This window comes from Armigeres subalbatus, chromosome 1, assembly GCF_024139115.2.
Source record: "Armigeres subalbatus isolate Guangzhou_Male chromosome 1, GZ_Asu_2, whole genome shotgun sequence".
NCBI classification, from domain to species: Eukaryota; Metazoa; Arthropoda; class Insecta; order Diptera; family Culicidae; genus Armigeres; species Armigeres subalbatus.
The window spans coordinates 115,932,729-115,956,765 of NC_085139.1; the positions used below are offsets into that span (position 1 = coordinate 115,932,729).

The 24,037-nt window shown below is 38.4% G+C and overlaps 1 protein-coding gene across 1 annotated transcript in view; it reads left to right on the top strand.

The window, feature by feature from the left end:
• Window positions 1–1,935: 1,935 nt before the first annotated feature.
• LOC134204983 (uncharacterized) overlaps window positions 1,936–24,037 on the top strand; it is a 712,198-nt gene continuing 690,096 nt past the window's right edge. Inside the window, exon 1 of the mRNA XM_062679833.1 lies at window positions 1,936–2,091. The gene's annotated coding sequence lies outside the window, so the exon portion shown is untranslated. The remainder of the gene's footprint in view (window positions 2,092–24,037) is intronic.

Below are 24,037 nucleotides of genomic sequence, written 5' to 3' on the forward strand. Positions count from 1 at the left end.
TTTTTAAATTTTTAAATTTTAAAATTTTAAAATTTAAAATTTTTAAAATTTTTAAATTTTTAAATTTTTAAATTTTTAAATTTTTATATTTTTAATTTTTTTAAATTTTCAAAATTTTTAAATTTTTAAATTTTAAATTTTTAAATTTTTAAATTTTAAATTTTAAATTTTTAAATTTTAAATTTTTAAATTTTGAGATTTTTAAATTTTTAAATTTTTTAATTTTAAAATTTTTAAATTTTTAAATTTTTAAATTTTTAAATTTTTTAATTTTTTAATTTTTAAGTTTTTAAATTATTAAATTTTTAAATTTTTAAACTTTTAAATTTTGAAATTTTTTATTTTTTTAATTTTTTAATTTTTAAATTTTTAAATTTTTTAATTTTTATATGTTTAAATTTTTTAATTTTTATATTTTTAATTTTCAAATTTTTAAATTTTTAAATTTTTAAATTTTTAAATTTTTAAATTTTTAAATTTTTAAATTTTTAAATTTTTAAATTTTTAAATTTTTAAATTTTTAATTTTAAAATTTTCAAATTAATAAACTTTTAAATTTTAAATTTTAAATTTTTAAATTTTAAATTTTTAAATTTTGAATTTTAAATTTTAAAATTTTAATTTTTAAATTTGAAAGTTTTAAAGTTAATTTTTAAATTTTGAAATTTTGAAATTTTTGAATTTTTAAATTTTGACGTTTTTAAATTTTTAAATTTTTAAATTTTTAAATTTTTAAATTTTTAAATTTTTAAATTTTTAACTTTTTTAAATTTTTTATTTTTCAATATTTTAATAATTTTTAAATTTTTAAATTTTTAAATTTTTAAATTTTTAAATTTTTAAATTTTAAAATTTTAAAATTTTAAAATTTTTAAATTTTAAAATTTTTAAATTTTTAAATTTTTAAATTTTTAAATTTTTAAATTTTTAAATTTTTAAATTTTTAAATTTTTAAATTTTTAAATTTTTTAAAATTCTTAGATTTATAAATTTCAAAATTTTGAAAATTTTTAGATTTCTAAATTTCAAAATTTTAAATTTTTTAAAGTTCTGAATTTTGAAATTTTAATTTTTTAATTTTTTAATTAGCAGTACATGCAACTCGTGAAAAAAATTGTATTGCAACAGAGTTTAATTTTTCAAAATATTGAATCGCTAAATTTTGCAGATTTATGAATATTTCAGTTTTTAAAATTTCTATATTTTCAAATTTGTACAATTTTCGATTATTTTTCGTTTTGAAAATTGATGAAATATTACAAGTTATCATCGCTACATTTATTTGCCACTGTTTTATCCTTTGGAAAAAATCTGACTTTTTTAATTGTTTACTTACATAAACATTCATTTTGAAGTGTATTCGATTCAGATCAAGAATGCATTTCAATTACGAGAACAGCATTAGGCTTCGCATTTCAATAAAATTTTCTCATTTTTTCTTCGAATTAAACATTTGGCAATAACAGTGCATCCACCACATTCGGTTTTATTTTAGTTTAGTACACCGCAGCAAACGTTTTAGCTGTTCGTTTACCTTATCAGCTGTTTCACTCTCTCCAACATCCACACTCCACGTGGCACAAGTCAAAACATTTCCACTTGATTCACAACAAACCGAAAGCTTCACCAGAGGAAAACCCCAACGCGCGTTGTGAAAAGCTCTAAAAACTGTCGAACTCGGTTTGTTTTCATCGTTCGCTTCTCCTGAATCGTATTCGTGCACGTGCGAAGGCCACTGAGATTCCTCCGCTCTCTCTCTCTCTCTTTGAGCATCGGCTCTCGCACGCCACGGAACCGTAGGGTGGTAAGCTCGGCGGGAAAACTTCTGAAGGGATGCGAACCATGATCCTTCGGTGGGGTCCCGCCGAACCGGACTCCACAGTCGAATCGCGTCGTCACCGACTGGATGTCGAATCAGTTGATCCAAGCCCGCCGTTGGAGCGAGAAGTTTTCCCAGATCCCGTGGTAGAGAACCGTGTCGTTTGCTGCAGATCCGTTCTGCTGCCAGTTGCAACAAACTGGTGGAGTGCCTGCACTCATCACTGGTGGTGCGCTTTGAGACGAGTGACGGTGTGTGTCCCCTTCGGGAAGGTGTGTTATGTTTTTTTCTTTCTCCCAGGTTCTGTTTGATTCCAACTGGCCCTGATACTACTACTTACTACTCTGGTTGGGGTGTTTTTCTTTCTTCGACCGCGTGTGAAAAGCTGCTACTGAGTGGGATGAAGTGGCCACTGCAGGAGTAGTGTTGGAAGGCACAGATTCAGGTGTGTGTGGGTGCTTGTGCATGGGAGTGTTGGTGGCTTTTGCCACGACCAACCTCAACTTCAGCGTGCTGGGAGCTGGAATGTGATCCGGTGTGAGGTACGGAAGAAAAGTGCACCTTGGCCGAAGTAGTGGAAGAAGAAGAAAAAAAAGTTATTAGTAGTGGCGTACTGCATAGATTCAGTGGAAAAGAAACGAAAGGATATGGCGCTCGTTCCGGTCAGGTGTCTGAAGAAATGCAATTTTGCGTGGCGCATAGAAGAACGAATATCGTCATTGGGGCAAAGAAGAAACGGTTAAGAAACGATGCTGCTGTGTGCTACATCAGCTTCAATTAGTTTGTGGTTAGTTAGCCATGCTCTTGGATGTGCTGGATTGAATGCAGAGAACCAGAGAACAGCAACAAAAAGTGGAAGGAATGTGTTTGGATTTCCAAAAGATCTGCTTTGATGAGGCTTCAATTTGAAACATTCATGCAAGGAGTTTCTGTATTCTACTAATAAATTGGACTTAATTAGAAATGGACTCAATTGGAAGTTCTTTTTTGGAAAACTTCCTAGAAAAAGAATTCCAATCCTTTTAATGATTGAAGTAAGCGTCTTCAAGAGACAACTTCAGTAATTCTGGGGTATGTTTTTTATAACAGAATTTATTATTTTCTTTGAATCATCTTTTCTAAATCTATGTGAACTGAATAAATTGAAAACGTTTCAAACTATGGTCTCTCTGCTCGTACATTGGAAAATAGTTAATTATTAATAAATTGGGCCGGATCATCAGACGGTTTTCATAAATATTTATTAACAATAAAAAAAAACAATAATTGTCCAGGAAGTTTTTATTATTTTTTCGGTTAAACTTTAAAATCTCCCGTAAAATAATTAAATTTATTTACGAAGCTTTGAGGTGTAAAGAAAAAGATAATAAATGTGTTCTTGTTTTTTCAGCATTGGCTGTTAAATGCACTTTAAATACTTGAATATTTTTATATTTTGACGTAGTATTATTTAATTCAAAATTGGTTTGATTGTTGCAATTTATAAAAATTACTAGTCGACCCGGCAGACGTTGTCCTGCATAGTAATGCGCATTGTGAACTACCCATGCGAAATTTCCATACGATTCTTAATTTTAGGTTTTCATGATTTCCTCAACCCTACTCATGATTTTTGCATGAGGAAATATCATATAAACCCGTCGGAAACGATAACGAACATATTTGCTGAAGGAATAAAGAAAATTCATCCAGCCGTTTTCGAGTTATGCGGATACGAACACAGACCATTTCATTTTTATATACATAGATAATAGCTGCTCTATCCAAATGAATTTTTGAGCGTCTTTGGGGAAATTGTCCACAATTATATGATACAAAAGTTCAGTCATCATCAAACATTATTTTCGGTTGAGATTTTTCATGAGAATTTGGAAACTATGATTATTGTGATCAATTAGCAGTTATCAGACGCTTGAGGGTCAACGTTAATTTTGGCCAGACATTGCGTAAACCAGTGGTGAGAAAATTAGGTGTTTGTGAAGTGATCCCTGGTTATAAGTAATTGGTTCATTATGAATATTAAAAAATTTTCAGTAGGCGTGTTTTCACCGCCGATAACTGCTCAAATTTTGGAATCAATCAAAAATCCAATACCGTTGGGGACCGAAATCCGTACAGCACCGAAATCCGTCCTCTTCGTGAGATATCATTCAATTAAAGAGAGTTCAAGAGAAATTATTTATAAATTATTAATCTTATCCTAATGAAATATATAAAGTAGAAATCAATTTGAACATTTTCCTGTTATAGTGTTACTGTTATTACCGATATTGAAAGTCATGGTATGGCGATATTTCGGCAAATCTTGTCACGTGATATACCAAATAGTGCCAGACAGGAAAGAAAAATGGTGACCATACCAATGCATCCAAAACATTCACAAATTCAGGTCTAGAATTCTAACATATAAGAGAAGTGTAATACGCACAGCAAAATATGCTGAGTATATCCTGCGCTATTCACAAATATCGAATAATTCATGTGATATTTCTCGGCGTGTTCCATAGTGATATTCTAGTATTCGCGATATATTCTGAAGTTCAGCTCGTAAGGCATATGCAGTATGGCCTCCAAAATGTCCTCGGCATCAATTAAAGTTCTTCTGAACAGACCCTTTGATGCCTGTCAAGATGTGCAAAGCCTATTATTGTACATTTAAGTGCATGCTAGGCCATCCAAAACGTTCCTGAGTTCAGGACATCAGGTCAAGCATGAAAAAGCATAATTTGTGTTTCACACCAAGCTAAGGTCGTCCTACTCTGTTCAAGAATATCGGTTGATTGTTTGGTGATATTTGGATTGCTCTACATTGGTACTGTAGAATTCACGAAAAGTTCTGGTTTTGAGGTTGTAAGGCCTACGCAGTAACGGCCTTCATAATGTTTATGACATTTTTCAAAAATCTTCCCAACATATCCTTAGATGCCTGTGAAAATATGTGATATCAATCTTGCTGCATTCCAACACACCGTAGGCCATCAAAAACGTGTTTGAGTTTGGTTCGTCAGATCTACAATCATGTAGTAGCGTAATGCGTGTCCTAAACTAAGCTGAGGTCATTCTGCTCAGCCCAAAGATATAAAAAGACATATGTGGAGATGTTAAGTGACATTATGAAATTTGCGAAACGTTCTGATATTTAGTAAGGCCGTAATAGTTTCCAAAATGTTCATATCCTCCATCAGTACTTTTCTCAAAATATACTTAGATTCTTGACCAGATATGTAATCACTGACGGATCCAGCTATTGTTATTTGGTGGGACAAAGTTTGACGCAAGGACAGATTTTTTATTCAATTTATTAGATTTTTTTTTTGTATTTCTCCATGTAAAAAAAGTTTGATAAATTCAACGGCATATTACTCAAGTCGGCGAAAATGACATGAGACTCTAATGTGAATAAGGGCAGTGTACAACAAAGCAACAAGCGTATTTTCAGAGACCAAATTCTGGAGAACGACTACGCTGAAAATTTATCAAATTGATTTTCTCCTACTGGTGACCATTCGGATTACTGTTCAGGATGCTTCATTATTTGGTTCACTTGTATATTGCGCAGTTGATTAATTCGATTAATAATCATAAATGCACATTAACTCCAGCCATCATATCTCTCATAAACTCTTCGATTGGAGAAATAGGCAGCTGCGGAAGTGAAAGGTGGAGTTAACGAAATGTTTACATACTCTATGGTTTATTTTCTGAGAGTCAGTGCTCAATAGATTAAGAATCTCAAAACTGCAATTTAAACATGACCCCTTTTCATTCTAGTGGAGATTGTAGGAAGGTTGCATTCATGACAGAATGGGCGAAAATTAATTAAATTTATGTTCAGAAGTTTGCATGTTTTTACAAATTTATGTTTTTCGACCATGTTGAATTTTAGAAAAAAAATACTTTTAATGGCGAGGGTGACGTTTTGAATCGTTGTTTCAACTTGCCCCGCACCACGCATTTCTATTTGCCCCGATAAGTTGAACATGCAGAGCAATATCAAACAACCAAAATACAAAAATTAAAACGAGTCTTTCATCGATTTTTCATAATCATTATGCTCATTCAACATTGAACGATTACCTCCCGTGAAAATTTGATGAAAAAACTCTTCCAAACATCGTTTTGAGACCTGTTTCATTGGCACGTCAAATAGTTGGTTTGGATTTTGCAAAGGGCGAAAAATAAACAATGGCAGGGATTGCTTTTGAAAGCTGCAATCTTTCGGGAATGGCAGTCAGAAGATGCGTTTAGGCGAGTAGTTTGTTGAAAAAAATATCAGAACATTTGGTCATTTCTTTTCTGAATTACAGCTTCCGTTTCAACTTACCCCGCATTTCAACCTGCCCCGGTGTACCTTAAAAATGCCTCATCGTGATATTCTAGTACTTGCGAAACATTCAGAAGTTGTGGTCAAATAGTATTTTTTTAAAAGCTCTTTCCAATAAATTCCAGTGATACCAATCTTTCTGCATTTAAAATACACCGTAGGCCGTTCTTAAGTTCAGGTTATCAGATCTACAAACAGGTTATCAGATCTTTCACACCTATCTCAGGTCAATCTGCTCAGTCGAAAAAATAAAAATGTTCATGTGTTTTTTTTGGCACATTCAGGAATTCACAAAACGTTCTAAAATGTATGTCAAAAAACCTATGGAACAAAGGCTTACAAAACTCTTCCCAACTTGACAAGATTTGTTATTCCAATTTGAATACAGCAAATCCTTTCAATACGTTATCAAGTTTAGCTCTTCAGATCTACAATCAAATGAAAAATCGTATGCCGGAATCTTTTCGATGGGTGCCTGAGTTTTCTTTTGGTGAGGATCCTACATTCCTTTTAAAATTCACTTTGGAGGTAATAAAAGATTCCGTTTGACAGAAGTCCAAGATCGAATTGGCGGTTATCAAAAATGACCTTTGACGAAAGTCCGAGATTCTATTTCACAGAAAACCGAGATTCCCTTCGACGAGAATCCAATATTCTTTTCAAAGGAATCCGATATTCTCTTTGGCTGTTTTCTGAAATTGAGTTTTGCTTAATTCTAAGATCCTCTCGGGTAAATATTGGAAACTATTTACGTCGGGAATCCGAGAATCCATTTGACGAAGATCTGAGATTTCCTTCAACGGGAATCTCATATAACCTTTGACGGGAATCTGAGGTTTCCTTTGACGAGAAATCGATATTTTCTCTATTAAGAATCTGATATTCCTTTTAACGGGTATTTGAGAATTCCTTTGACAAGAATCTGAGATTTCCTTTGACGAGAATCTGATATTCCCTTTGACGTTAATCTGAGATTTTCTTTGACAACAATCTGAGATTTTCTTTAGTGAATTCAAGATTTCGTTAGACGGGATTCTCAGGTTTCCTTTTACGGAAATCTGATATTCCATTTTGCAAAAATGTAAGACTGAACTCGTACCGATATAAAAAATACAACACCTTTGAAAAAAGCACGCTTGTCGATCACAAAAGCGGTGAAACTGCGTTAGTGATCCAGGACCATGCGAGTCCCGGAAGGTTAACGAAATCTGAGATTTCCTTTAACGGGTATCTAAAGTTTCCTTTGATGGGTAACTGAAGTTTCATTTTACGAGAATCTGAGATTTTCTTTGGCTATAATATGAGATTTTCGTTAACGGGGTTTTTTTTTCTATGATGGGAATATGGGATTTCCTTTGACAGGAATCTGAGATTTCCTTTGGCGAGTATCTGGGATTACCTGAGAATTTGAAATACCCTTCCACGGGAATGTGATATTCCTTTTTATGAGACTCTGAGATTTTCTTTGACGATGATCTGATATTTCCATTGACGGGAATCTGAGATTCCCTTCAACGGGAAACTAATATTCCCTTTGACGGGCCATTCAGATTTCCTTTGACGAGAATCTGAGGCTTCTTTTGACGAGAATCTGATTTTTCCTTATACGGGAATACGAGATTCCCTTTGACAAGAATCTGATATTTCTTTTATCAGAATATTACATATTACAGGAGTATTTTTTTTATAGAAATCTGAGATTTCCTTTGACGGGAATCTGAGGTATCCTTTGACGAAAACGGGAATCTGAGATTCCGTTTAGTGGAAATCTGATATTCCCTTTAACGGGAATCTCATATTACTTTTGACGGGAAACCGTGATTTCCTGTGACGAGAATCTGATTTTCCCTTTGAAGGGAATCTAAGACTTTCTTTGACGAGAATATAAGATACCCGTTAACGGGAATCTAATATTCCATTTGATGGAAATCTGAGATTTCTTTTGATGGGAATCGGAAGTTTCCTTTGACGAGAATATGGGATTTCTTTTGAAGGGAATCTGACATTCACTTTAACGGAAATCTAAGGATTTTTTAACGAGAATCATACATTCTCTATGAGGGGAACATGAGACTTCCTTTAACGGGAATCTGAAATTTCTTTCAACGGAAATTTGAACGGGAATCTGATATACCTGATATATATTTTCTTTGACGTAAATCTGAGATTCCCTTTAGCGGGAATCTGGTAATTCCTTTGACGGGAACCCGAAAATTCGGTTGAATGACATTTGCCAGAAAGTCGTTTGCCAGAAGGCTTTTCGCCGGATTCAATTTGCCGGAATGGACCATTCCCCAGAATTGGTTATCTCCTATTTGCCATGCACGCGTTTGACCAAGTATGCCTTATAATTCATAACGCCATGATCTTTTGACATAACTGTGAACAGCGTCAAAAAAGATGGGGGGGGAGTGATTATGGTGGTCATTAAGCTAGGGAAATTTTCCATATTTTTTTGTTGTTTTCTAGTGAGGAATATAACACCGCACCAGACGATAATAGAATTGAAAAGACGTAATTCTTTCGAAGACAGCATACATAAGCCGGGTATAGCCGTTTGCCCGGGAAAAGGCAATGGCAGATGTGATCCTTTCTTTCAAATAGGTGTTTGCCCGGATTAAGGCAATTGTGGATATGATCCCTTCTGCAAAAGAAGGCGCTTGTCCGGATTAAGGCAATGGTGCATGTGAACTCTTCTTTGAAAATCGGCACTTGCCCGGATTAACGCTATGCGGTGGATGTAATTCATTCATTAAAAGGAGTCGCTTGTTCGGATTGAGGCAATGGTGTATGTGAACTCTTCTTAAAAAATAAACATTTGTCAGTGAAAAAGTAATGGTTGGTGTGATCCCTTCTTTAAAAATAGACGTTTGCCAGGATTAAAGCAATGGTGGAAATGATCCCTTCTACCAAATAAGGCACTTGCCCGGATTAAGGCAATGGTGTATGTAATTCCTTCATTAAAAGTAGGCGCTTGTCGTGATGAAGGCAATGGTGGATGTGATCTGTTCTGTAAATAAAGGTGTTTGCCAGATATGAAGCAATGGTGTATATGATCCATTTTTTTTAAAGAAGGCGATTGCTCCGATTAAGGCAAGAGTAGATGTTATTCCTTCTCTAGAAGCAGGTGTTTGCCCGTTCCCGTGTTTGAATATAGCAATTGCGGATATGATTCCTTCTTTAGAAGTGGACATTTTGCCTAGACTATAACTTCTCCAATGAAAGCAAATAGCGGTCTAGTATGACTTAAAGTGCTATTGACCAATCATAGAATCGCGTGTTATTATCCTTTTAGATAGGCAACATAAATGTGACCGTGGTTTGGAACGGATATCCGTTTATGATTCTATTAAGAGTGAAAGCCGAGAACTGCCCACATAACCTCAAAACAGTCGATTCCTTAATCCTCATACATGATTTTTTTTTTTTTTAAAGTATCCATCTTTCTGAAAATTGTCTAATATGTTAAAAAATCCCTTTTATGAAAATCAACTCTCCGTTATGCAAAATTAACTTCTTTATATAATTCTTTTTTATTCTTCATTATTGGTGGAATAATCGTAATTTCCAGTTTAACTATTTCTGGGGAATGGCTATCTGCCATATGGTCCTTTCTAGCAAATGGGTTTCTGGCAAGTTGATTCTGGCAAATGGTTTTCTGGCAAATCTCATGCAATCAAAAATTCATTTGACGAAAATCTGAAATTACTTTTAATGGGAATCTTAGATTTTCTTTAGTAGGAATCTCATTCATAATCCCTTTAACGTTTAACTTAGGTTCCTTGCAAAGTTTGATATTTCCTTTGAACGAAATTTAAGTTGATATTGATGAAACATTGATGGAAATCTGAGATTCCTTACGATAGAAATCTTTTTTTTATTATCTTTATTAAGCAGACTTTCAGCCCTAGGCTGGCTGAATCTGATATTCTCTTTGACGGGAATCTGTGGTATCTTTGAAGGGAACTTGAGATTTCCTCTCACGAAAATCTGAAGTACCTCTCAAATGTAATTTGAGAATCCTTAGGGTGAGAACCTAAAATTTCCGATCGCGAGAATTTGAGATTCATTGTGGTGAGATTCTGAGATTCCCTTTTAAATGAATCTCAAGTTTCTTTAACGATTTTTGTGAAAAGGAATCTCAGATTCCCTTAAAAAAACACCGTAGATTGCCCATCAGAAAGAATATTAGATTGCCAAAGGGGAGGCGCATATTCTCGTCAAAAGAATGTGTAACAGGCGAACAAATGGCACCTGCAAAGTCAAAGCGTTTGTTAGATGACGGTTTGTTTTTTGGATGTGTTATTTTAATTTCAGGGCCTAATTTTCTATTTCATTGGCCAGAAAGCTTAGTGTCAAGTATAAGATCAAGAAAAGATAAATGGTTTATAAATTAATTCCCTCAAAGCCCCTTGAATTTTTTGATATCTCATGATATGATATATCTGATATATCTTGGTTCTGTACGGATTTCGATGCCTCACTATATCTTTTGACGAATACTTCAGACGGGAATCTCTGACTCTCTTTGATGAAAATCTAAGATTCTCTTTGGTATCATGAATTCCTTTGACAGAAATTTTAATTTTTTTCACGGGAATCTGAGATTCTTTTGATAAGAATTTGAAATCGCTTCCGAGCCTCTTGTAAGAAGCTTCCGAGTCTCTTGAAAGGAGGCTTCCGGGCCTCTTGAAAGGAGGCATACGGGCCTCTTGAAAGGAGGCTTCCGAGCCTCTTGAAAGGAGGCTTCCGAGCCTCTTGAAAGGAGGCTTCCGAGCCTCTTGAAAGGAGGCTTCCGAGCCTCTTGAAGGAGGCTTCCGAGCCTCTTGAAAGGAGGCTTCCGAGCCTCTTGAAAGGAGGCTTCCGAGCCTCTTGAAAGGAGGCTTCCGAGCCTCTTGAAAGGAGGCTTCCGAGCCTCTTGAAAGGAGGCTTCCAAGCCTCTTGAAAGGAGGCTTCCAGGCCTCTTGAAGGAGGCTTCCGAGCCTCTTGAAAGAAGGCTTCCGAGCCTCTCGAAAGGAGGCTTCCAGGCCTCTTGAAAGGAGGCTTCCAGCCTCTTGAAAGGAAGCTTCCAGGCCTCTTGAAGGAGGCTTCGAGCCTCTTGAAAGGAGGCTTCCAGGCCTCTTGAAAGGAGGCTTCCGAGGCCTCTTGAAAGGAGGCTTCCAGGCCTCTTGAAAGGAGGCTTCCAGGCCTCTTGAAGGAGGCTTCCAGGCCTCTTGAAGGAGGCTTCCGAGCCTCTTGAAAGGAGGCTTCTGAGCCTCTTGAAAGGAGGCTTCCGAGCCTCTTGAAAGGCGGCTTCCGAGCCGCTTGAAGGAGGCTTCCGGGCCGCTTGAAAGGAGGCTTTCGAGCCTCTTGAAAGGAGGCTTCCGGGCCTCTTGAAAGGAGGCTTCCGAGCCTCTTGAAGGAGGCTTCCGAGCCTCTTGAAGGAGGCTTCCAGGCCTCTTGAAAGGAGGCCTGAGCCTCTTGAAAGGAGCTTCCGAGCCTCTTGAAAGGAGGCTTCCGGGCCTCTTGAAAGGAGGCTTCGGGGCCTCCTGAAAGGAGGCTTCCAGGCCTCTTGAAAGGAGGCTCTGAGCCTCTTGAAGGAGGCTTCCAGGCCTCTTGAAAGGAGGCTTCCGGGCCTCTTGAAGGAGGCTTCCGAGCCTCTTGAAAGGAGGCTTCCAGGCCTCTTGAAGGAGGCTTCCAGGCCTCTTGAAAGGAGGCTTCCGAGCCTCTTGAAAGGAGGCTTCCGAGCCTCTTGAAAGGAGGCTTCCAGGCCTCTTGAAGGAGGCTTCCAGGCCTCTTGAAAGGAGGCTTCTGAGCCTCTTGAAAGGAGGCTGGAGCCTCTTGAAAGGAGGCTTCTGAGCCTCTTGAAAGGAGGCTTCCGGGCCTCTTGAAAGGAGGCTTCCTGAGCCTCTTGAAAGGAGGCTTCTGAGCCTCTTGAAAGGAGGCTTCGAGCATCTTGAAAGGAGGCTTCCGGGCCTCTTGAAAGGAGGCTTCCGAGCCTCTTGAAAGGAGGCTTCTGAGCCTCTTGAAGGAGGCTTCTGAGCCTCTTGAAGGAGGCTTCTGAGCATCTTGAAAGGAGGCTTCCGGGCCTCTTGAAAGGAGGCTTCCGAGCCTCTTGAAAAGACTTCCGAGCATCTTGAAAGGAGGCTTCCGAGCCTCTTGAAAGGATGCTTCCGAGCCTCTTGAAAGGAGACTTCCTGGCCTCTTGGAAGGAGGCTTCCGAGCCGCTTGAAAGGAGGCTTCCGGGCCTCTTGAAAGGAGGCTTCCGGGCCTCTTGAAAGGAGGCTTCCGGGCCTCTTGAAAGGAGGCTTCCGAGCCTCTTGAAAGGAGGCTTCCAGGCCTCTTGAAAGGAGGCTTCCGAGCCTCTTGAAGCCTCTTGAAGCTTCTTGAAAGGAGGCTTCCGGGCCTCTTGAAAGGAGGCTTCCGGGCCTCTTGAAAGGAGGCTTCCGGGCCTCTTGAAAGGAGGCTTCCGGGCCTCTTGAAAGGAGGCTTCCGGGCCTCTTGAAGGAGGCTTGAGCCTCTTGAAGGAGGCTTGAGCCTCTTGAAAGGAGGCTTCCAGGCCTCTTGAAAGGAGGCTTCTGAGCCTCTTGAAAGGAGGCTCTGAGGCTCTTGAAAGGAGGCTTCCGAGCCTCTTGAAAGGAGGCTTCCTGAGCCTCTTGAAAGGAGGCTTGAGCCTCTTGAAAGGAGGCTTCCAGGCCTCTTGAAAGGAGGCTTCCAGGCCTCTTGAAAGGAGGCTTCCAGGCCTCTTGAAAGGAGGCTCTGAGCCTCTTGAAAGGAGGCTTCCGAGCCTCTTGAAAGGGAGGCTTCTGAGCCTCTTGAAAGGAGGCTTGAGCCTCTTGAAAGGAGGCTTCCTGAGCCTCTTGAAGGAGGCTTCCAGGCCTCTTGAAAGGAGGCTTCTGAGCCTCTTGAAAGGAGGCTTCTGAGCCTCTTGAAGGAGGCTTCCGAGCCTCTTGAAAGGAGGCTTGAGCCTCTTGAAAGGAGGCTTCCGAGCCTCTTGAAAGGAGGCTTCCAGGCCTCTTGAAGGAGGCTTCCAGCCTCTTGAAAGGAGGCTCTGAGCCTCTTGAAAGGAGGCTTCCAGGCCTCTGGAAAGGAGGCTTCCAAGCCTCTTGAATCGAGGCTTCCATGCCTCTTGAAAGGGGGCTCCCCAGACTCTTGAAAGGAGGCCCCCGAGGCCCTTGAAAGGAGGCTTCCGGGCCTCTTGAAAGGAGGCTTCCGGGCCTCTTGAAAGGAGGCTTCCGAGCCTCTTGAAAGGAGGCTTCCGAGCCGCTTGGAAGGAGGCTTCCGAGCCTCTTGAAAGGAGGCTTCCGAGCCTCTTGAAAGGAGGCTTCCGAGCCTCTTGAAAGGAGGCTTCCGAGCCTCTTGAATGGAGGCTTCCGAGCCTCTTGAAAGGAGGCTTCCGAGCCTCTTGAAAGGAGGCTTTCGAGTCTCTTTTAAGGAGCCTTCCGAGCCTCTTGAAAGGAGGCTTCTGAGCATGTTGCAACGCTGCAAACCTGGCCTAGTCGAATCGAGGAAAAACCAACTCTTTTGTGGGTTGGTTGATGATCGAAATCGACATCTGTTTGGATTAAGGAGGCACTTTCTGGAAATAGTTGGGTCAGTGAAGTTCAACTCAACTTCAACAACAATCAACTGATAATTTTTAAGAAAAATTCGTAATCATTAAGAACATTCTTTTTCAATCCTCTAATACCAACTAATAATTTTACAAAACAAACATTTTGTTGTTGAAATCCTTCGCTTCGATCTTTTTTGCTGTTTCTATTTGGCAAAATTGTCAGATGGGTATCATTAGCTCAAATACGCACCCTCGTTAAGCTTTTCAACTCTTATTGGTCTCAATGAAGTAGTCAAATTCGCTGTTAATATAATATTCAATGGCTATGCTTTATTTTTGTTCCCTGGGTGATAGTGGCTAAAATGGAACTATCCGATCACCCACTTGTATCAAGAGTGCAGGAACCCTCTCGAGCGTGGAATAAATCACAGACGCTGTCCTCTGCTTGCTATCCTCTAGTGGAAAACTAAGAAAAGCTTTTATCGTATTTTCTTTTCCAAACTTCAATATATTCGAATAACAATTTGACGATGATACTTTTGGATTTATATTATCAAACTGAAACTGGCCCTTGTAACCGATTTTGGAAGGCCCCGAGAAACCAGAATAGATATTAAAACTTTGTTTGCTCTAGACTACTTAAAATATCTCTTCCATAGATCTCTGGACTAAACCGATTTCTTAATTTTTTGGCCCTTTATCTCATATAATTGTTTTCTCCTCATAGGGTGGTTCTTGATTATGACCCTCCCTAAAGGCTGGCGCCCTTGGTGGAAGTAGTGCTTATAATTTTGTATATTTTCTAGGCAACGCTTCACTTTTAGTCTTTTTTAACATTTTTAGTGAACTTTTTTTCAACTGTCATTAGTTTCTTTTCCTTCGCCAGAGTATACCTACGTGTGCTATCATTTTCTCTCCCTTCGGTGCTGCTGTCAGTGATGAATCGGCCAAAATTTGTGTCGATTGGCATTTACACAATATTCATCTCGGCCAAACAGCACACACAAAATTCGGCCAACCTACCCCACAGGATGTTTTCGAGAATAATCACAGTTTACAAATACAAAAGAAAGATTACCCAGGGTACATTTTTACCGTTTTGTAGGATTTTGAATTCCCACTTTTTTGGAAGTAGGATGAATATTGATTCGGGTTACAAATATGACTTTACCATAACATAAATTTACTCACTATATAGTGCCAAAGTAGCAAAAAACGTGGTCCTGTTCAATTGAAAGCACAAAGTTACCTTAAATTACATCCGTGCACTAACATGGGAATTGTTAGATTTTTTAAACAATTGTATATAAGATCCTACCCAAAACATGTATAAGATCTGGACATCTGCGAAATTGTGAACTTAAATATTGTAAGAAAAGCTTTCAAAATTGTTTTATTCAATATTTATGATTATCATTTTCGCATATGCCCAGTTTTTATACAGGTTTTGGTAAATTCTTATATAGAATTGTTGGAAAATCTAACAGTCAACTCAACGGTTGAGTGTACTTGGGCGACCTTATGCCCCACTAAAATTACTATAATGTGCCTTAAATGTGCCTTAAAGCATCTTCACAAAAGCCACTCGGTTAACCAGCGACTTTGGCAAACCAGGCAAACCAGGTCTAACAGTCAAATATTAACTTGCCGCTCAAACTATGTATTTGCTTTCCAAAGTACGTACAAATTGCGTAAATGCTTTTGAGAAATGTTTCTTTTTTCGCAACATACTTTACAGCTCCTTGTACAGTAACATTATTGCGTGAGTGTAGTGTAGAGTGAGTATTTTTTATATAGTCAAGCCTGTTTCTTCAATTGCTTATATCTCTATTCTTGGATAGAATTTTTGATTATTCTAAAGGTATTTCCTGATTATTTTGGACAAAGAATTAAATCCTTGGAAAATGGTGCGATAAAATAGTGCCATCTCTGGTATTCAGCCGTCATGTCACTGCCGTAAGCATAATGATGTATTTTTAAAATCTGAATATATTTTTGACATTTGGATGTATTTTGCGTGTTTTTCTACTTCGCGTTCTCTAAATAAATAGGAATCATGTGTCTGTTTAGTCTCTTACATAGTCACGTTTCTTATCAAATTTATAAAACAAATTGAAGAAAATATGGCCAAAAGTCCAAAATATATTCAGATGTCCAAAATACCATCGTTACCCTACATGTAGTGTTTATTTTTTTTAAATATGTAAATTATCTAAAAATTTATAATTCTTAGGTAGTTTGTGTAAAAACGTAGTGACGCGTGTCGATTAAACATGCTTTAGGGAACAATAATAATATTGCTAGTGGTGGTGTTGTTTTTAGTAAAATGTAGTGTACCAAAAACTAGACAAATTTATTTTAAATTTAGCAAGAACTACTTTCTCAATCCAACTCCCGATTTGAGCCATAGAAAACAATGTGCATTATCAATATTGGGTATTGTACAAATACCAATCGAACTCAAAAGATAAAGATGCCAGGAGACTTTCACTTCGTGTGCCTCGTGCGAAAGTTTTTTTTCCATCCACCCGGCCTTGGTTCTCTGCATTTCTTCCTGCCTGCCTGATGCTGCTGCTACAGACCTGGCGCTCCACCCTAATGAATACCACACAGACCGGTTGCACGCTCCCATCAGGAACGGGATGGAACCGGCTCAACCAAGTGAGCAGTTAATAATTCATTGTGCAAAGTGAAAAGTTTCTCTACGTACATGGTTGGCATCCCGGAGTCTCTCTGCAGCAGCGAAATAGGTCCTTGAACCAGCTGCGAAGGTACCTTCAGCGACAATGAGGATGAGGCGGACGACGACGATGATGAATCACGTTAGGTGCGAGTGAAGTTCGAGGAAAAATGTTCGAAGCGGGAAGACATGTGGAGTGTATATTGCGTAGGAGTGTGTCAATGAAGAAACTGATTCTCGGTGTTCCTGGAAACGGGGGTGGGGGAATAAAAGTTCACCGTCTGGATTTCACAGACCGATACCAATCGAAGATACAGCCGGATGGCGATGATATGTACCGGGGGATGATCGGATTTGGATGAAAATTACGGTTGAACCTAGTGTCGTACTGGGAGAAAGCTTTATGTGGAAATTTGACTCGATTATAGCCTTAGGTGGCGTTCAGGTGGATCGGGTGCTTAATATTGGCAAGTGGTTCAGAATAGAAGTTGAACAATAGAGGAGATTTTAGTGATATGAGGTTGTGGATTAAAAAGAAGTGATGAAATAGATAATTTATGGATCAGTTGCATTTGAATGCATTTTAGTAGGGGAACTGTTCCGTTTTTCATCTCACTGAACATATATTCATCTCATCGCGAAGCAAAGAAATACAGCACCAATCTCGTCGCTTCTTTTTGCTAGCACGCGTGCTCACTGGTGAAAAAATCACAAAAATAAGAAACAAACCAAATTCCTTTTCATTGCTTTGTTTTTGATGGGATGGAAATAGGAGCTATGGGATGAAGTGCCGAACCGTTCCCCCATGCAAATAATTTTTTTTCAAACATTGTGTTAGTATGAAAATTGATCCAACAATCCTGAAATGGCTTTCCTGTAACCGATACAAGAAGCATATAGTTGATCACTACTACTGTCTATGTCGTGGAGGAATTGAAAATATTCATAAGCCATTAAAACTTCTTTGGAAAAAAATTTAAAAAAATAGCATTTTTCAATTTCAAAGTGCAATTTTTCGCAAAATGAAAATAAATTTTCCATTATAATTATAATTTGACACTTTCAATTGCAGTTTTTTTTCAAACATTTCAATTATTATCAATTATTTTTGAAAGTTTTGTATTTAGTAATTGCTCCATGCCTGATTTCTTTGTTGGTATTTTCCAAATATTAGTTGAAAATCAATTTAAGTCGGAAAACAAAACTGAGCATAGTAATCAGACTAAAAATAATACATTCCTTTAGTCACCCTTTTTTTGAATATTTCTAAGAATTCTACTTCTTCCTCGATTCCTTCTCAAATAAAACCACACAAGCCATTCACTATTCTCATGTGAATGAACGCACCCCAACATTTATTATTCAAATCACTATGGAATCCTATCTTCGCCCACGCTTCCCCACATTACCACGCCCCAGTCGTGTTATTTAAAGCGCGTGTGGTGGTGGTGGGAAAAATCGTCGAGAATAAAGTGCCTATTCTCGCGCCCAAATCGTCAGATTGTTCCTGACGAGACAGAATCACGCGCCCGTTGACATTGAGCTCCCGCCACACTTTAATTGGATTCGTGAAGTGTATTTCAACTCAAAGCCACTGACTGTTTTTGGAGGGCACCGTGCCTCTTGTATGTATGTGCGGGGTACTACAGACCGACCTTCGAAGCCGAGTGTTGTCTGACATTTTCGTGACTGGATTCGGTCAAAAAAGATCATCCGGAAAACTTCAGCCGGTGGGGTGGCGCAGGGTGGCGGGGCAACGATGACGAAAATAGTATTTAACGGTAAGAGCTTCCCCAGTAGGACTGTCAAGGACTCGTTCGGAGCAATTTGCGTGCTTCCATCCATTGCTGATGGGAACAGAAGTGCCTACAGACAGACACATTTTTCCAATTTATTCCCTTCCGATGGGTTTCGGAATGCAATTGTTTGCCGTTTGATAGCGGTTGCGGGAGCTGACACGGGACGGAGGGATAATTAGTTTCGAAATTATATTTGTTCCAGCAGGGAAGTTAATTCACTTTTGAGTCTTGAAATATCTTACTGTTCTTTTATATGAGAAAGGTTTGTTTTGAAAAGCTTTATACAGTTTGCGGAACATTTCATAGAAGTTATTTCACATAAGTTCATACAATTGAAGAAAAGTAACTTCGCACTACAGTAGCGCCAACTCTGGTTTCCAATAATTTCCTCGGTGAGGAAAATTGAGCAGAAAATTGGCGCTTGTGGAAGGAATCCTCCACAGTACATCCAAGGTCGCTGACGTAGAACCGTCGGAATCGATCTCAATTCCGCTTCGACTATTGCGTAATTGCAACAGATTGCGGATGATCCTGGGTTATGGTGCACTGCATAAAACTAATTGGGTCAAGCCAATCGAAGTGTCCCGCTACTATCCGGCGCAGTGTCTCTGGCAGTCACATTCCAGCTCATTTCCCTCGCTATCACGACTGGAAATGAGTGGAGCATGCAGATGGAATCGATTAGAACGACGAGTTTAAATGGCGATAGGAATTGAGGGCACCCCAAGCGTACTAACGGCGACACCGATGACAGACACTGCTCGCCCATGACGCCCCAGACTGGCTTCAATGTCATTTGGTCTTTTGTGTCGCACTGTCACACGACTGAACAACGGATGGACGAACCCAGTTCGGTAAAATCTGAGTTACAGAAAAATGACAACTCGATGGACACATGCCGTCACTATAAATAGGACTCCATGAACGGACGATTTTCGGCGAACTGCTCGGACTGGAATTGTTTTGAGTGGCAGCATTTTTTGCACTGAAATGAAGAGCCAATGATTTGGGTGGATGTCAAAAGTGAGGGAAGAGCTCTAGGTGGGATCTGTTTGTGACGAACGGAATCGGATGCGTGTTTCTCCTAGCCTAATTAAATGTAGGATTATTTTTATGTACTATGGTACTGTGGTCGATACATTCCATTGTTTCTTCTATCTTCCATATTTTATTTTATGATAAATTTATTGACGAATTTTAAAAACCAAATTCTTAGAAATGCTGTCTAACACCTTTTGGCTGCCAACATAATTGAAAAATTCCTATCTTTCAATTGATAATCCGTATTTTTGATCAAGGATATACAATTACCGGTGTATTGTCGAAAACTAAGGAATGGAATATTATTTTGCTAAAATTAAATCCTAATCCTTCGTGCTCACCGAGAATGGAAATCGAAATTAATGACAAAATGTCTGTTTTAGGGGGTGTGGTTTACATTTGGTTTCAGTCACGTTTCACGAAGAGATGTGTGTGAAGGACCATTCAACTTGGTCGCTCTGCTTATTCTGCTCATCGGAGTTTCCGTGGAGCATGATTGATGCCAATGTAACGTCATTTGAGTGATTTATTAAAATAGTGCGCGATAGCAACCCAGGGGTTGATTTACGGTTAATTATTTCTGTCAAGGTTGACAATAATGGGAAGCAGTGGCAGTGCTTTATTCAAATGGGATTGGACAATTTGATTAAGCGTTTAATTTCGTTTCGTTGTGGCCAAATGTTTTCTCAGATACACTTTTACGCCCCAGGATTAAGAACAACTCAGAACATGAAGTCTGTGTGGTTGTTTTCTATCTATATCCCACTAACCTGTACGCACGATGATTCCTTAACAAAGATCGCTCATTGAAAATGCAATTTTGGAAACTTGTTTGAGAAATTGTCCACGCTGGCTGGGGTTGAATGTTATCAAGAAAAAAATAATAAAAACATGTTCACGTGTTGTAAGGACAACCCCAAAGTATGATTTTTGAAAGTGACGAGTGAAAATGACGAAGTTTGATATTCATATTGCGTGGATTAATTTTATATTTGGCCACTATTACGGCCCCTGAGGAACTTCCATGATTGTAATGTTTAATAGCAGTCAGGATATTTACTATTGAATTCGTTGTATGGAAATGATTCAGTTTTTGCGAGTAAATTTATATTTCTACAAAAATAACCTGGGTTTAATTGCAAATTACTTTACGCCAAAATTGACCAACAATTATAATCAAAACCAGATTGATCCTGGGTTTAATTTTTCGAACATCGATTAACTCACTACAAATATGGGTTTTGTTGACTCAAACCACTGATTTTGTTCCTTCTAATCACTTAACAAGTCAAATCGTTTTCGAATCTTCTTGATCCAACTATGTCCGATATCGATTCCGAACAGCGATCAACCAACTTCAGAGCTGGACTTAACCAACGAGGTCCAAGTGTTTCTTCAAACCAGCCAAAGGTCCATTCCAGCGATAGTTGCATTCTTGATACAGAAGTGTCCATTGCGTACAGAATTGCGTACCTCGACACGAAACGAGCAAACCATGCAAACTGTCATACGAAAGAGCTGTCGAAAGAAGATGCGCGATGAGGCCTTAGATTGGATAGTGGTTAAGACCATGGACATCTCACCCCAAAGTGGGTAATAAAAATCTTGGATGAGTTTAATGAAATCCATATCCTTAAGGTATGAGGTTCCTCTACACGCTACGCTTCTGAATATTTTAATGTTATGTAAAGCGTCTAATGGTCATTAAGCCTTTTAATCAAACTTTTTTCAGGTAAGCTTAAAATTGTTCTCAAAGAGTAGAATTTGCTGCTTAATTACCTTAACCCGTTCCGTTCGGACCTAAAAAACAAAATTGAAATAACTCGTGGGGCTCATTTTATATCCGATTGCTATGACATTTTCAAGAAAGAAGCGCCATCGTGTCTATTTTTGGTTCATTATTTGATTTGACCATGGTGCCAATCCGGCCGGATTTATTAGGGGGATCCTGGCCTCGGTCAGGTGCCAAAAAACAGGTGCCAGTCAAAAACGAGTTATTTTTCTTAAAACCATTGACAAATGAGCGAAAGTGCCCTGAATGTTGATGCAAACGCGGTCAATCATTTCTAAACAGTATCATATGTTATTTTTAATACAATTGGATCACCAGGACATGGTTCCGGATGTCCTGGGAATCTGGTTCCCTCAAGGAAGGGGACAAATTTCAACTAGCTCGGAAACCCATCTTGCGACATATCAAACTTCATGATTTTAGAAGACAAGATCAATAGATGAATTTTTGAGAGATTTTAGGCGCATGGGCCAAATCCGAAAGTGTTCCAAAAAACCTGGTAACCACAAATATCGATAACCTCTGACTATCTTTCAAACTTCATGATTTTGAAAGACCAGCTCTATTGATGAATTTTTGAAATATTTTGGAAACATTCTCCCGAAATCTGAAAAAGTGACGTATACGCCGTTTTCCAAAATTGGCGTTAACGAAAAGTACTCAGTACTTTGATTAGCTCTGATCCACGATTTTGAAAGACACGCCCAATAGATGAATTTTTGAGACACACTGGCTAACTCCGGAAGTGTTCCAAGGAACCTGGCTCCCTCAGGGAAGTGGACGAATTTCGATTAGCTTCGAAACCTATCTTGCGACATATCAAACTGCATGATTTTGAAAGAAAATAATTTTTTAGAGGTTTTGGACATATTGATCATATTCGGAAATGTTCCATATTGAGTTGGTCTTTCAAAATCATGGAATGGATTTTGCGGCATATAGAAATTTTTACACTATACTACGGTATCCGGGTTCCCAGGAACATTTTCGAACGTGGCAATGTATCCAAAGCCTTTCAAAAGCTCATCTGCTGGGTTTAATTTTTTAAATAATGAAGTTTGATATGTCAAAAGAAAGCTTACGGGTAACACTTCCGAGCGTGGCCAATGTACCCAAAAGCTCTCGAAAAGTCATCTTTTGATCTTGTCTTTAAAAACCTTGAGGTTTGATAAGTTGCAAGATGGGTTTCGGAGCTAATCGAAATTCATCCATTTTCCTGAGGGAATCAGGTTCCCGGAACATCCGGAACCATATCCTGGTGATCCAATTGTATCAAAACTGACTTCTGATACTGGTCAATGATAATTGACCACGTTTGCATAAACATTGGGGGCATTCGTTTTTGACAGCACCTGACCCAGAATTGGCATCATGGTCGAATTCTCTGATAATTTCCTGGCAATTGGATACTGGAATACTTTGAAAATCAAAACCTAATTTTTTGATGAAATGGTTTTTTGTACAATTTGCATGGAATTTATATCTATATACATTAAACAAAGTTGGTTTTTGAACCACCGCGCATCATTCAAGAATACAGCTTCTGCTGATAAATATTCGTTTACTTCTTCTATTTGCGAGGAAACATGTTTTGATGAAACTGGAATACTTTGAAAATCAAAACACCATCTTTTCGATGAAATTGTATCAAGAAATTAATCAATTTTTGGCGAGAAAAAGTTCACCGGGTCAGCTTGTTGCATTAAATCTTAAACTTGAGGAAGGGCAGCTTGGTCGAAAGAAGAGAACTGTTTGGCAGAACAACTCATTAGGCCAAAATCCATCCGACCGAAAGCCACTTGGCCGAAACTGTACTGAAAATGTCGTTCGGCCGGGCTGGTTATTTGACCGCAGATGTCGTTTGGCCAAACAGGTCATTTGAAGTAAAAAGTAATTTGGCCGAAAATGACGTTTAACCGAAATGGTCGTTTTGTGGAAAGAGCAATTTGACCGAAAATGTCATATGGCCCCCTCATATGGTCAAGTAATTTGGCTGAAAAAACGTCAGTACAGGTCTTATGGCCGAAAATGTCATTTGGCCGGTCGAGTCATACGATCGAAAATCTCGTTTTGTCGAGAACGTCGGTTGGCCAAACAATAGTGAAAAGTATTGATATTCCCAAGCAGCACAAGTCTAATGAAACTGGTTACAGCCAGAGCATAAAATATTCATCTTCATGAAGCAATTTCAGTCCGAATTTTGACAAACATCGCATGATTATTCAAGACATAGAATGACATAGTCAAACGACTGCTGCACCAAATCATTCATTCGACTGTCACTGAGTGTGCTTACTATGTGCAGAAAAAAACAAAATTAGCATTGTTTATATTGATGTTTACCGTTGAAAGGGCCTCGCGGATGCAAATCGGATTCAATTCTGAGTGATAAATTACTTTACTCAATAAAAACGTGTTCAGATTTCAGATAATTTATCGTTTTTTAGAATGTGCATAAATATTCAATGACTAATATTCAACTGAATATTGACAGTCCAGAGCCGAAAATGAATGTGCCTGGAAGTGAGCTGACAAGTGAAGAAAGGTGGTCTTCACCAAAAAAATTCGATTATTTTACACTCTGGTTACAGCAAACTAATTGTGACTAAATCGTGTCACACATAAGCTACTGTGATCTATGTACAACATGTGTGCTGCTCGAGTTTGCCGTCGAAGACTTTTGTTCGCGTAATCGATTCTTAAACTTATTTGCGAAGTGCGAAGGGAGAAATGAGAAGTGAGACGTCTCACTTGCCACTTCTCACTCCCGATTTCTCACTTTCTACTTCTCATTTATTGCTTCTCGCTTCTCATTGTGAGAAATAAGGACAAGCTGGAAGTGAGAAACAACAAGTAAGAAATGAAAAGGACGGAATTAGACGTCCCACATCTTACTTGTTATTTTCCACTTATTGCTTCACACTTCTCATCTTTTATAACTCACATCTCACGAGTGAAGTTCACGCTTTCCATTTCTCATTTCTCACTTCTTCGCTTCTCATATGACCTGTTCAGTCAAACACATTTTTCGGCCGTTTGACCCGTTGA